At 42.0% G+C, this 11,750-nt stretch overlaps 1 protein-coding gene across 2 annotated transcripts in view; it reads right to left on the bottom strand.

Moving 5' to 3' along the window:
- CNTFR (ciliary neurotrophic factor receptor) overlaps positions 1-9,925 on the bottom strand; it is a gene marked incomplete at its 3' end in the record, with an annotated part of 840,563 nt that extends 830,638 nt beyond the window's left edge. For both annotated transcript variants that reach the window (XM_082243029.1, XM_082243027.1), the window contains exon 1: positions 9,714-9,925. The remainder of the gene's footprint in view (positions 1-9,713) is intronic.
- Between the last annotated feature and the right edge of the window lie 1,825 nt (positions 9,926-11,750).

Consider the following 11,750-nt stretch of genomic DNA (forward strand, 5'->3'; position numbering starts at 1 on the left):
GGGCATCGGTTTAGCGTTGTCAGCTTGGAACAGGAAGTGGCTGTAACTGGCAGGATCTCCCAGTTAGAGCAGATCGCTCTAACTAAACATGATGCCTGCTACTGTAAAGAATGCAGAACATTACCTAAGAGTCAGTGCCGGGACCATCATCTAGAGTCCAGGGCGAAACATGTCATATTGCCCCCCCCCCCCCCAAGATGTATGAGCATTATGTGTGAGCAAAAATCCCCTCCCCCCAAAAAATCAAGTGATAATCTGCATGCTTAGCTCAAATCTTCCACATATGCTCCCAGCACACCCCCCCCCCCCCCAAAAAAAAAAATCCACATCCCTAGCAAAATTACTCTACCCCTAAAATTTCCCCTTCGAACATAACCCCCCCCCCCCCCCCCACTCCAAACCCCCCTCCTAGCACAAAAAATTCAGCTACTAGCACAAATGCCCCCAATCCCCCCATCCTAGCACAAACCCCTCCCCCCTCCCCCCCCCTCAAAAAAAAAAAAAATCCCCTACTAGCACAAATGCCCCCAATCACCCCTACTAGCATAAATCCCCCCCCCCCCCAAAAAAAAAAATGTCAACTCTTAGCACAAATCCCCCCACCCCCCAACCATATTACATTTTCTAGCACAAGTCCCTAAACCCACCCTTCTTAGCACAAAACCTCTTCCCCATCTCCCCTCTCAATACAAATCCCCCTCAAATCACCACTCCTCCCCAAATTTCCCCTCCCAGAACAATTCTTATTTCCTACCACCCCCCCCCCATCTCCTTGTGGTGCCCCCCGAACATCACATAATACTACAGTGCCCTGCACAGGGCAATGCCCCCTCCTGCCCACCCCTTGTCCAGCTAAGAGTGTTTGAAATTAGACCCCTTATTTCCCCGGGAAGATGATTTCTGAGTGTTACTCCAGGGGCCCCATTCACATCTGTGCGCCCTTTGAATGCGCAAGTTTTTTGAGCAACACCCATAGGGCAGCCCTTTTTTTTTTAAATGGGCTGCCCTGCGTGCAACAAACGCACCATAGAAGGTCTTGCACCGTTTCAGACGTGGAGGTTGGCGTGTCTTTTTACCGCATATGTCAGTGTGCGTCTGCTGCCCGCCTTTGGGGTGTCATCAACAATAAATGGCAAAACACAAGTGCGGCGTGCATTATTTTGGGCGCTCCGTGAAGGAAACAAAAATATCCAGAAAAACGCATTTAAAAAAAAATTTAAAAATTGATTTGCCTTTTAATGAGTGAAATCAGTATTTGATCCCCGACCAATAAGCAAGATTTCTGGCTCCCAAGTGTCTTCTATACAGGTAACAAGCTGAGATTAGGGGGACTCTCTTAAAGGGAGTGCTCCTAATCTCAGCTTGTTACCTGTATAAAGGACACCTGTCCACAGAAGCAATCAATCAGATTCCAATCTCTCCACCATAGCCAAGACCAAAGAGCTGTCCAATGATGTCAGGGAGAAGATTGTAGACCTACACAAGGCTGGAATGGCTACAAGACCTTCGCCAAGCAGCTTGGTGAGAGGGTGACAACAGTTGGAGCGATTATTCACAAATGGAAGAAACACAAAATAACTGTCAGTCTCTCTCGGTCTGGGACTCCATGGAAGATCTCACCTCGTGGAGTTTCAATGATCATGAGAACGGTGAGGAATCAGCCCAGAACTACACGGGAGAATCTTATCAATGATCTCAAGGCAGCTGGGACCATAGTCACCAACAAAACAATTGGTAACACACTACGCCGTGAAGGACTGAAATCCTGCAGCGCCCCTAAGGTCCCCCTGCTCAGGAAATCACATGTACAGGTTGTCTGAAGTTTGCTAATGAACATCTGAATGATTCAGAGGAGAACTGGGTGGAAGTGTTGTGGTCAGATGAGGCCAAAATCAAGCTCTTTGTTGTCAACTCAACTCGCCATGTTTGGAGGAGGAGGAATGCTGCCTACGACCCCCCCAAGAAAACCATCCCCACCATCACACATGGAGGTGGAAACATTATGCGTTGGGGGTGTTTTTCTGCAAAGGGGACAGGAAAACTTCACCGCATCAAAGGGATGATGGACGAGGCCATGTACCATCAAATCTTGGGTGAGAACCTCCTTCCCTCAGCCAGGGCATTGAAAATGGGTTGTGGATGGGTATTCCACTCTGTCCCTGTCCCCCAATTGTGCACTTGTGTTGTCACCTTGGCATGGAGGCTGATAGAGACTACAAGTGGCTATCTCAGCACACATAACTGCTGGTGATCCTGCCTTGTTCAGGCACTTCCTGGTATAGGGTGACAACTTTCTGACCCTGTCTCCTAATTGTGCTGCTATGTTGTCACCCTGTCATATGGGCTTCTGATTGAGACGAAAAGTGGCCATTTCAACACATATGACTCAGGCAGAGGGCACCAGTCCACCTCTGGTGATCCTGCCACATTCAGGCACTTCCTGTTACAGGGTGACAACGCTCTGATGGAGATTACAAGAGGCTATTTCAACAGATATTACTCAAGCATAGCCAACCAGTCCACCACTGATGATCCTGCTATGTTCAGACACTTCTTGTTATAGGGGGACAACGCTCTGATGGAGACTATAAGAGGCCATTTCAATACATATGACTCAGGCAAAGACCACCAGTCCACTGCTGGTGATCCTGCCATGCTCAGGCACTTCCTATTATAGGGTGACAACGCTCTGATGGAGACAAAAATAGGCTATTTCAACACATATGACTCAGGTATAGCCCACCAGTCCATCACAGGTGATCCTGCAATGATTAGACACTTCCTGTTATAGGGTGACAATGCTCTGTCTCTGTCCCCCAATTGTGCGTCTGTGTTGTCCCCAGTCACATGGGCTTCTGATGTAGACCATAAGGGGCTGGTTCAACACATATGACTCAGGCATAGCCCACCAGTCCACTGCTGGTGATCTTGCCATGTTCAGACTCTTCCTGTTAAAGGGCGACAATGCTCTGTCACTGTCCCCCAATTGTGCAGAGGGCACCAGTCCACTGCTGGTGATCCTGCCATGTTCAGGCACTTCCTGTTATAGGGTGACAACGCTCTGATGGGGACTACAAGAGGCTATCTCAACACATATGACTCAGGTATAGCCCACCAGTCCACCACAGGTGTTCCTGACATGTTCAGACACTTCCTGTTATAGGGTGACAACGCTCTGTCCCTGTCTCCTATTTGTGCTCCTATGTTGTCACCCTGTCACATGAGCATCGGATGGAGACTACAAGTGGCTGGTTCAACACACATGACTCAGGCAGAGGGTACCAGTCCAACACTGGTGATCCTGCCTTGTTCAGACACTTCCTGTTATAGGGTGACAACACTCTGTCCTTGTCTCCTAATTGGGATCATATGTTGTCACCCTGTCACATAGGCTCCTGATTGAGACTAAAAGTGGCCATTTCAACACACATGACTCAGGCAGAGGGCACCAGTCCAACACTGGTGATCCTGCCATGTTCAGACACTTCCTGTTATAGGGTGACAACACTCTGTCCTTGTCTCCTAATTGGGATCATATGTTGTCACCCTGTCACATAGGCTCCTGATTGAGACTAAAAGTGGCCATTTCAACACACATGACTCAGGCAGAGGGCACCAGTCCAACAGTGGTGATCCTGCCATGTTCAGACACTTCTTGTTATAAGGTGACAACACTCTGTCCTTGTCTCCTAATTATACTCATATGTTGTCACTCTGTCACATGGGCTTCTGATTAAGAATACAAGTGACTGGTTCAACACATGGGACTCAGGCATAGCCCACCAGTCCACTGCTGGTGATCCTGCCATGTTCACACACTCCTGTTACAACGTGACAATGTTCTGTCTCTGTCCCCCAATTGTGCAGAGGGCACCAGTCCATTGCTGGTGATCCTGCCATGTTCAGACACTCCTGTTACAAGGTGACAATGTTCTGTCTCTGTCCCCCAATTGTGCAGAGGGCACCAGTCCATTGCTGGTGATCCTGCCATGTTCAGGCACTTCCTGTTATAGGGTGACAACACTCTGATGGAGACTATAAGAGGCTGTTTCAACAGATATTACTCAAGCATTGCCAACCAGTCCACCACTGATGATCCTGCCATGTTCAGACACTTCCTGTTATATGGTGACAACGCTCTGTCTCTTTCCCCCAATTGTGCATCTGTGTTGTCACCCTGTCACATGGGCTTCTGATGGAGACAACAAGTGGCTGGTTCAAGACATATGACTCAGGCTTAGCCTACTAGTCCACTGCTAGCTGCAAAGAGGTCACAGGAGATCAGCAGCACTGAGATGGAACAAAGGATTAAAAATAGGTGAAAACAGCATTTTATATCTAAATAAAACGATCTGTTTATTATACACCGAGTAAAAGTCTCCCCCCCGGGCCAGTTAATGATCCAAACTCATGCCAACCTAAGTGGAAAAATGAGATTGACGGAACCCCGCAGCCAGTCGCTGCGCTCCGCAGGTACAGCTGGCGTCAGGTCTCTAAAATAGTTAACTCGGTGTAACTTTCTGCCAAGTCGGAGCGTTTCGCTGACTTCCCCACCGCTCGCTCTCACAATTTAAACGCCAAAACAGACACATGACAAACTGAATTCTTTTTCCTGTCCCTGCGAGATGCGGACGCCATCTCTCCGATCAGGAAGGAGCCGTCACTTCGTATCCAGTTCATGTTCAGCGCTGACGGCCACAAATATGAACGACGGGCTCTGGAAAACAAACACCACTAACTCCCCAACGCACGCTCCCGGTCCCTCCGATACCAAACAGCGCAAAAGTTTCTTGCTACGGCACCAACGCCTAGAATTCCCATCCTTCCGCAGAACATTTTTTGTATAATTTTATTTTTCTTTTTTATTTAAGGCGCCGTGCTCTAAGAAGAGTTGAAGGGTTAAACGCTTCCTTGCCGCTGGCTAAGCCATGGTCAACGACTAACAGGCATTTCATACTTAAATTATACAGTTGATGCAGAAAAAAAAAAAAAAAGTCTAAGTATTCAAAACACAAAAGGAAAATAAAAAAAGTCATCGAAAGTTTGGACTGCAAGCAAAGCAAAAACTTTATATAAGAAACTACACTAAACAAGGGGGAAAAAAAATAAAAATCAACAGACACAAAAAAAAAAACAAAAAAAACAAAAACTAAACAACAACAATGACAACAACCAAAAAACAATAAATGTGAAAAAAATACAAGAAATAATAAAAAAAACTCAGGGACCTTAGAAAAAAAAAAATAAAAATAAACAACAACGACAACAACAAAAAACAGCAAATGTAAAAAAAAGAAAATACAAAAAAATAATAAAAAACTCTAATGGACCTTAGAAAAAAAACTAAAAAAAAAAACTAAATAACGACAACAAAAAAAAACAGAAAATGTGAAAAAAATACAAAAAAATAATAAAAAAAACTCTTAGGGACCTTAGAAAAAAGAAACTTAACAACAACAACAAAAAACAGCAAATGTGAAAAAAAAAATACAAAAAATAAAAAACTCATAGGGACCTTTGAAAAAAAAACTAAAAAAAAAAAAAACTAAACAACAACAAAAAACAGAAAATGTGAAAAAAATACAAAAAATAATAAAAAAAAACTCTTACGGACCTTAGAGAAAAAAGAAACTAAACAACGACAAAAAACAGCAAATGTGATAAAAATACAAAAAAATAAAAAACTCTTAGGGACCTTTGAAAAAAAAACCTAAAAAAAAAAAAAGAAAAAACGAATCAACAACAACAAAAAACAGGAAATGTGAAAAAAATACAAAAAATAATAAAGGTCTTACGGACTAACTAAACAACGACAACAAAAAAAAAATTACAAAAAAAAATAAAAAACTTTTAGGGACCTTAGATTGCAAGCTCCTTGAGGGCAGGTACTGATGTGAATGTACAATGTATATGTAAAGCTCTGCGTAAATTGATAGCGCTATATAACTAACTGAAATAAATAAAATGAATAAACAAGATGAATAAACAAAAAAAAAAAGCTAAAAAAAAAAACCAGTAAATGTGCAAAAAAATTATAATAAAAAACTCAACTAAACTTAACAGGAAAAAAAGCTAAAAATTTGAATAAATGTAACCCCCCCCCCCCCCTTAAAAAAAAAAGAAACAAAAAAGACATAAAAGTAATACAACACTAAAAATGAGAAAAAAGAGCAAAAATAAAAATTAACAAACAAATGAAATGAGCAAAAAAGTAAAAATAGAAGTTAAAAAAATACACAAAACAATGAGAAAATAAAATGAAAATGTGCTGTGCAAAAAAAATATAAGAAAAATAAAAAAAACTCAATTAAACTTAACAGGAAAATAGCAAAAAATTTTAATAATTGTAACCCCCCCCAAAAAAAAACACAAAAAACACAAAAGTAATATAACACGAAAAAAGAGCAAAAATAAAAATGAACAAACATAAAAGAAATGAGCAAAAAAAGTAAAAATAAAAGTTAAAAAAATACACAAAACAAGGAAAAAATAAAAAGTAAATGTGCAAAAAAATACAAAAAAGTAACATAACATTAAACGCTAAAATAAAATAAAAAAAAACTATAGATAGATGTGCAAAAAAAAAAAACATAGCGAAACACTAGGCAAGAAAAATAAATAAAAATAAACAGTGAAAAGAAAAACAAGTTTTGGGAAGCTGCAAAGTATTACAAAACACCTCTGGATAACAAGCAATAGTTAATGGAGCAGCAGCTGGTATCTCAAACCATTCCCTGTACTGTCTACAGCATGCATGGTTTCTGTAAATATTAATTTACTTCCCTAAAGAGCATTCTTGGACAAACATAGACGTCTATTAGAAAAAAAAAATATATAAAAAAAATAAATAAATAAAAAAACAACTCACTTTTCCAGTGACAATACAATCAACATTAATAAACTTGAGAAAATCCAGTATCAGCCCTTAAAAAAAACCAGACGCAGACTGTGGAAGGAAAACATGTCCTGCCTGATACAAGTCACATTTCACATCCTCCAGGAAGAAATATTGGGAGTAAATAAGGCTTAATCTGCTTTACGCTGAAAACGAATAGGCGGACGCGCAATCTCTTCCACGCACACCAAATGGCGACTCGCCAGATGACACAGAGCGAGCCCGGAAAAAAAAAACTAAAAAACAAAAAAGACAAACCTCCATCAGAATATTCTATGTATGGTGGAACTTTCAAGGAACAGAAAACGCACAAAGCGGCGATACGTTGTCACAGTTCTCCGAAGTGTAACGCTCTAAAGAGAGACGCTCTGAAGGAAGAATTATCTGGGCTGTGACAGATGTTTATCACTCTTCCAAGGTCTCATTCTGTGATGGAAAGACAAGAGATAGAGGAGCGAAGGGAACAAAACTGACCAGAATGTTCTATGGATGTCCACCAAAGTGGCATCACTAGGACTGTGAGAGTCCTGCCATAAGAGGAGATAAATCCAGACTGGTTCCTTAGAGGGGATCATAGAATAAAATCATGTGTGCTGGAGAAGGGTATGCTTATATAGAGCTGTACATACAGGAGGACGATAGATAGATAGATAGATAGATAGATAGATAGATAGATAGATAGATAGATAGATAGATAGATAGATAGATAGATAGATAGATAGATAGATAGATAGATAGATAGATAGATAGATAGATAGATAGATAGATAGATAGATAGATAGATAGATAGATAGATAGATAGATAGATAGATAGATAGATAGATTAGTGGATGATCTATGGATGGATAGATATGGAACTAGAATGATAGATAGATAGATAGATAGATAGATAGATAGATAGATAGATAGATAGATAGATAGATAGATAGATAGATAGATAGATAGATAGATAGTTTAGTGGATAATCTATGGATGGATAGATATGGGATAGATAGATAGATAGATAGATAGATAGATAGATAGATAGATAGATAGATAGATAGATAGATAGATAGATAGATAGATAGATAGATAGATAGATAGATAGATAGATAGAAATGTAAATAGAAGATAGACAGATGGATAGATAGATAGATAGATAGATAGATAGATAGATAGATAGATAGATAGATAGATAGATAGATAGATAGATAGATAGATAGATAGATAGATAGATTAGTGGATGATCTATGGATGGATAGATATGGAACTAGAATGATAGATAGATAGATAGATAGATAGATAGATAGATAGATAGATAGATAGATAGATAGATAGTTTAGTGGATGATACATGGATAGATAGATAGATAGATAGATAGATAGATAGATAGATAGATAGATAGATAGATAGATAGTTTAGTGGATAATCTATGGATGGATAGATAGATAGATAGATAGATAGATAGATAGATAGATAGATAGATAGATAGATAGATAGATAGTTTAGTGGATGATCCATGGATGGATAGAAATGGAAATAGATAGATAGATAGATAGATAGATAGATAGATAGATAGATAGATAGATAGACAGACAATCACACACAGTCCCCCCAGCCGGTGGTGACACGGGGGGGTCAGTGGGGGTCAGTGGTGGTTGGTGGGGATTGGTGGGGGGGTCAGTGGGTGTCAGTGGGGGAGAGTGGGGGTTGATGGGGGTCGGTGGGGGGTTCAGTGGGGTTCAGTGGAGTAGGTGGGGGGGTCGGTGGGGGTTGCAGTGACCGCTCATCAATGGACACTTTTTGTTACATATTAAAGATAAATGAAGACAACTTAATAAAAGGAAACAATGTATTTAAATATATTTTTTCCCTTAAAGGAACCCCGCTTGTATGATCCATGTGGCAGGGCAGAGCTCACACAGACACACACACGGGGTTAACCTGTTCAAAAATTTTGTTTATTTTTAATGAGCCCCCAAAAAAATAAATAAAAACAACGCGCTCCTTTAACCCTTTCATGAGCCTCCCCGGCCTCGTAAAAAGAAGAAGGTTGAGGGATCTGCGAGCAAGGAGCCGCCAGGCTCGCCCCGGCGCATTTAACACGGCTAAATGTTTTCCTGTGACCCGGGGAGAAAGCACGCGGGCAGAGAACACACATCCACGCTTTGAAGTTGCGCTTTTAAGAGACGCTGGCAGCAGACCCCCCATTAAAGAGAAAGCTGACAATTAAGCCAGCTCTCCATCTGGGAGCGCGGCGCAGAGATCACACAGCAACGTGGGCTGGTGGCGGAACAACACGACACCCCAGGGGAAAAAAAGAGAGGGGGGCATCCAAACTGACACCCCAGATCGTTAGCCAGACACAACTTCTTCGGACCCCAAACATTTTTTTTTTTTTACGTAAAGCGCCAACTCTTATCCAAAAATAAGGAATAACTTGGGTAAACCGGGAAAATCTTTAATGAAAAAATCCCCCAAAAAAATCCATCCAGAAGATGCCGGAGGTTGGAGAAAGTCCAAAGGTTCTGCCACCACCGAGGTGCCCCACCACCGGCAGTTTTCGGAAAGCTGCACAATGACACCGAACGTCCCCTTCTGTTTTCTGAACGCTGCCACTCCCTTTCAAGTTTAATTGCTCATCAGTTGTGAAAACTGCATCCCCCTTTTTCTTTTTCGGAAGGACCAGAAGGATGCCCCCCAGTCATCGTTGCCTCCAGGCTATCTCCCAACCGGCAGACGCACCATCAATGGTGCCCTTGATGATTTGCAATAAACATGTAAGAGCATTTTGCTGAGATGTGAAAGCAGCCATCCAGCTTTTTTTTTTTTTACTTACAGTGTTCAGCTGCAGCAGAGGAGAAGTAATGGGGTGGGGGGGTTGGGTGCTGTCCTCCTCCTTGATCCCCTTCTCTGTTAGAATAAATCCACCATGCAGCACTTCCCAATGGGCATCTGAAAGCTTTCACTGCACCGGCTACACTGCATTTAGGCTCTTTTAAACTCACACACATAACCCATGTGACTGAGGAAGCCACTGGCAGCAGAGGCTGTGCAAGGAGAAGGATGCATCAAGCAGCACAGATCAAGAAGAGGGGGCTGTGGTCGCCCCCTAGTGGACATTGATGGTACTGCAGTTAAAGGGAAGGAGGGGGCTGATTCACTATTTCACTGCCAAAGTGACCTGTTGGATACGACAGCCGGTAAAGCGTACCTAAACCCAACGGCAAAGATGTCATAGATTGCAGGTTATTAGTTCTTGGTGCTGTGCCTGAATTAATTTTATTGCTTTCAAGCAGCTGTATTGTATATTTATATTTTAAAAGAAAAATTATAAATTATATCCAAAAAGTATATATTTTTTTATTGTCACCTTCTAATTCTGCAACTGGATTTATTCTCTCTTGAGAAGAAGGGATTACCCACTTGAAGACCAGGCCTTCTTCTATTCTTCTACCACTTGTAGACCAGGCATTCTTCTACCACTTGAAGACCAGGCATTCTTCTACCACTTGTAGACCAGGCTTTCTTCTACCACTTGAAGACCAGGCCTTTTTTCTACGACTTGAAGACCAGGCCTTCTTCTACCACTTGTAGACCAGGCTTTCTTCTACCACTTGTAGACCAGGCTTTCTTCTACCACTTGAAGACCAGGCCTTCTTCTACCACTTGAAGACCATTTCTTCTATCACTTGTAGACCAGGCTTTCTTCTACCACTTGAAGACCAGGCCTTTTTTCTACGACTTGAAGACCAGGCCTTCTTCTACCACTTGAAGACCAGGCTTTCTTCTACCACTTGAAGACCAGGCCTTCTTCTACAACTTGAAGACCAGGCCTTCTTCTACAACTTGAACACCAGACTTTCTTCTGCCACTTGAAGACCAGGCCTTCTTCTACCACTTAAAGACCAGGCCTTCTTCTACCACTTGAAGACCAGGCCTTCTTCTACCACTTGAAGACCAGGCTTTCTTCTACCACTTGAAGACCAGGCTTTCTTCTACCACTTGTAGACCAGGCCTTCTTCTACCACTTGAAGACCAGGCCTTCTTCTACCACTTGAAGACCAGGCCTTCTTCTACCACTAGAAAACCAGGCTTTCTTCTACCGCTTGAAGACCAGGCCTTCTTCTACCACTTGAAGACCAGGCTTTCTTCTACAACTTGAAGAACAGGCCTTCTTCTACCACTTGAAGACCATGCATTCTTCTAAAACTTGAAGACATGCTAATCCTGCAACTGGATTTATTCTCTCTTGAGAAGAAGGGATTACCCACTTGAAGACCAGGCTTTCTTCTACCGCTTGAAGACCAGGCCTTCTTCTACCACTTGAAGACCGGGCCTTCTTCTACCGCTTGAAGACCAGGCCTTCTTCTACCACTTTAAGACCAGGCCTTCTTCTACCACTTCAAGACCAGGCCTTCCTCTACCACTTGAAGACCAGGCCTTCTTCTACCACTTCAAGACCAGGCCTTCTTCTGACACTTTTTGCTTAAAGGTTAAAATCATTTTTTTTTTACGAGAAAAATAAACGTTATATACACTATATTGTTAAAAGAATTGGGATGCCTGCCTTTACACGCACGTGAATTTTAATGACATCCCAGTTTTATTCCGTAGGGTTCAATATTGAGTTGGCCCACCCTTTGCAGCTATAACGGCTTTAACTCTTCTGTGAAGGCTGTCCACAAGGTTTAGGAGAGTGTCTATGGAAATGTTCGACCATTTTTACCGAAGCACATTTGTGAGGTCAGGCACTTGAAGACCAGGCCTTCCTCTACCACTTGTAGACCAGGCCTTCCTCTACCACTTGAAGACCAGGCCTTCTTCTACCACTTTAAGACCAGGCCTTTTTCTACCACTTGACGACCAGGCTTTC

The sequence above is a fragment of the Pelophylax lessonae genome (assembly GCF_965119305.1).
Source record: "Pelophylax lessonae genome assembly, chromosome: 1".
Taxonomy (NCBI): Eukaryota; Metazoa; Chordata; class Amphibia; order Anura; family Ranidae; genus Pelophylax; species Pelophylax lessonae.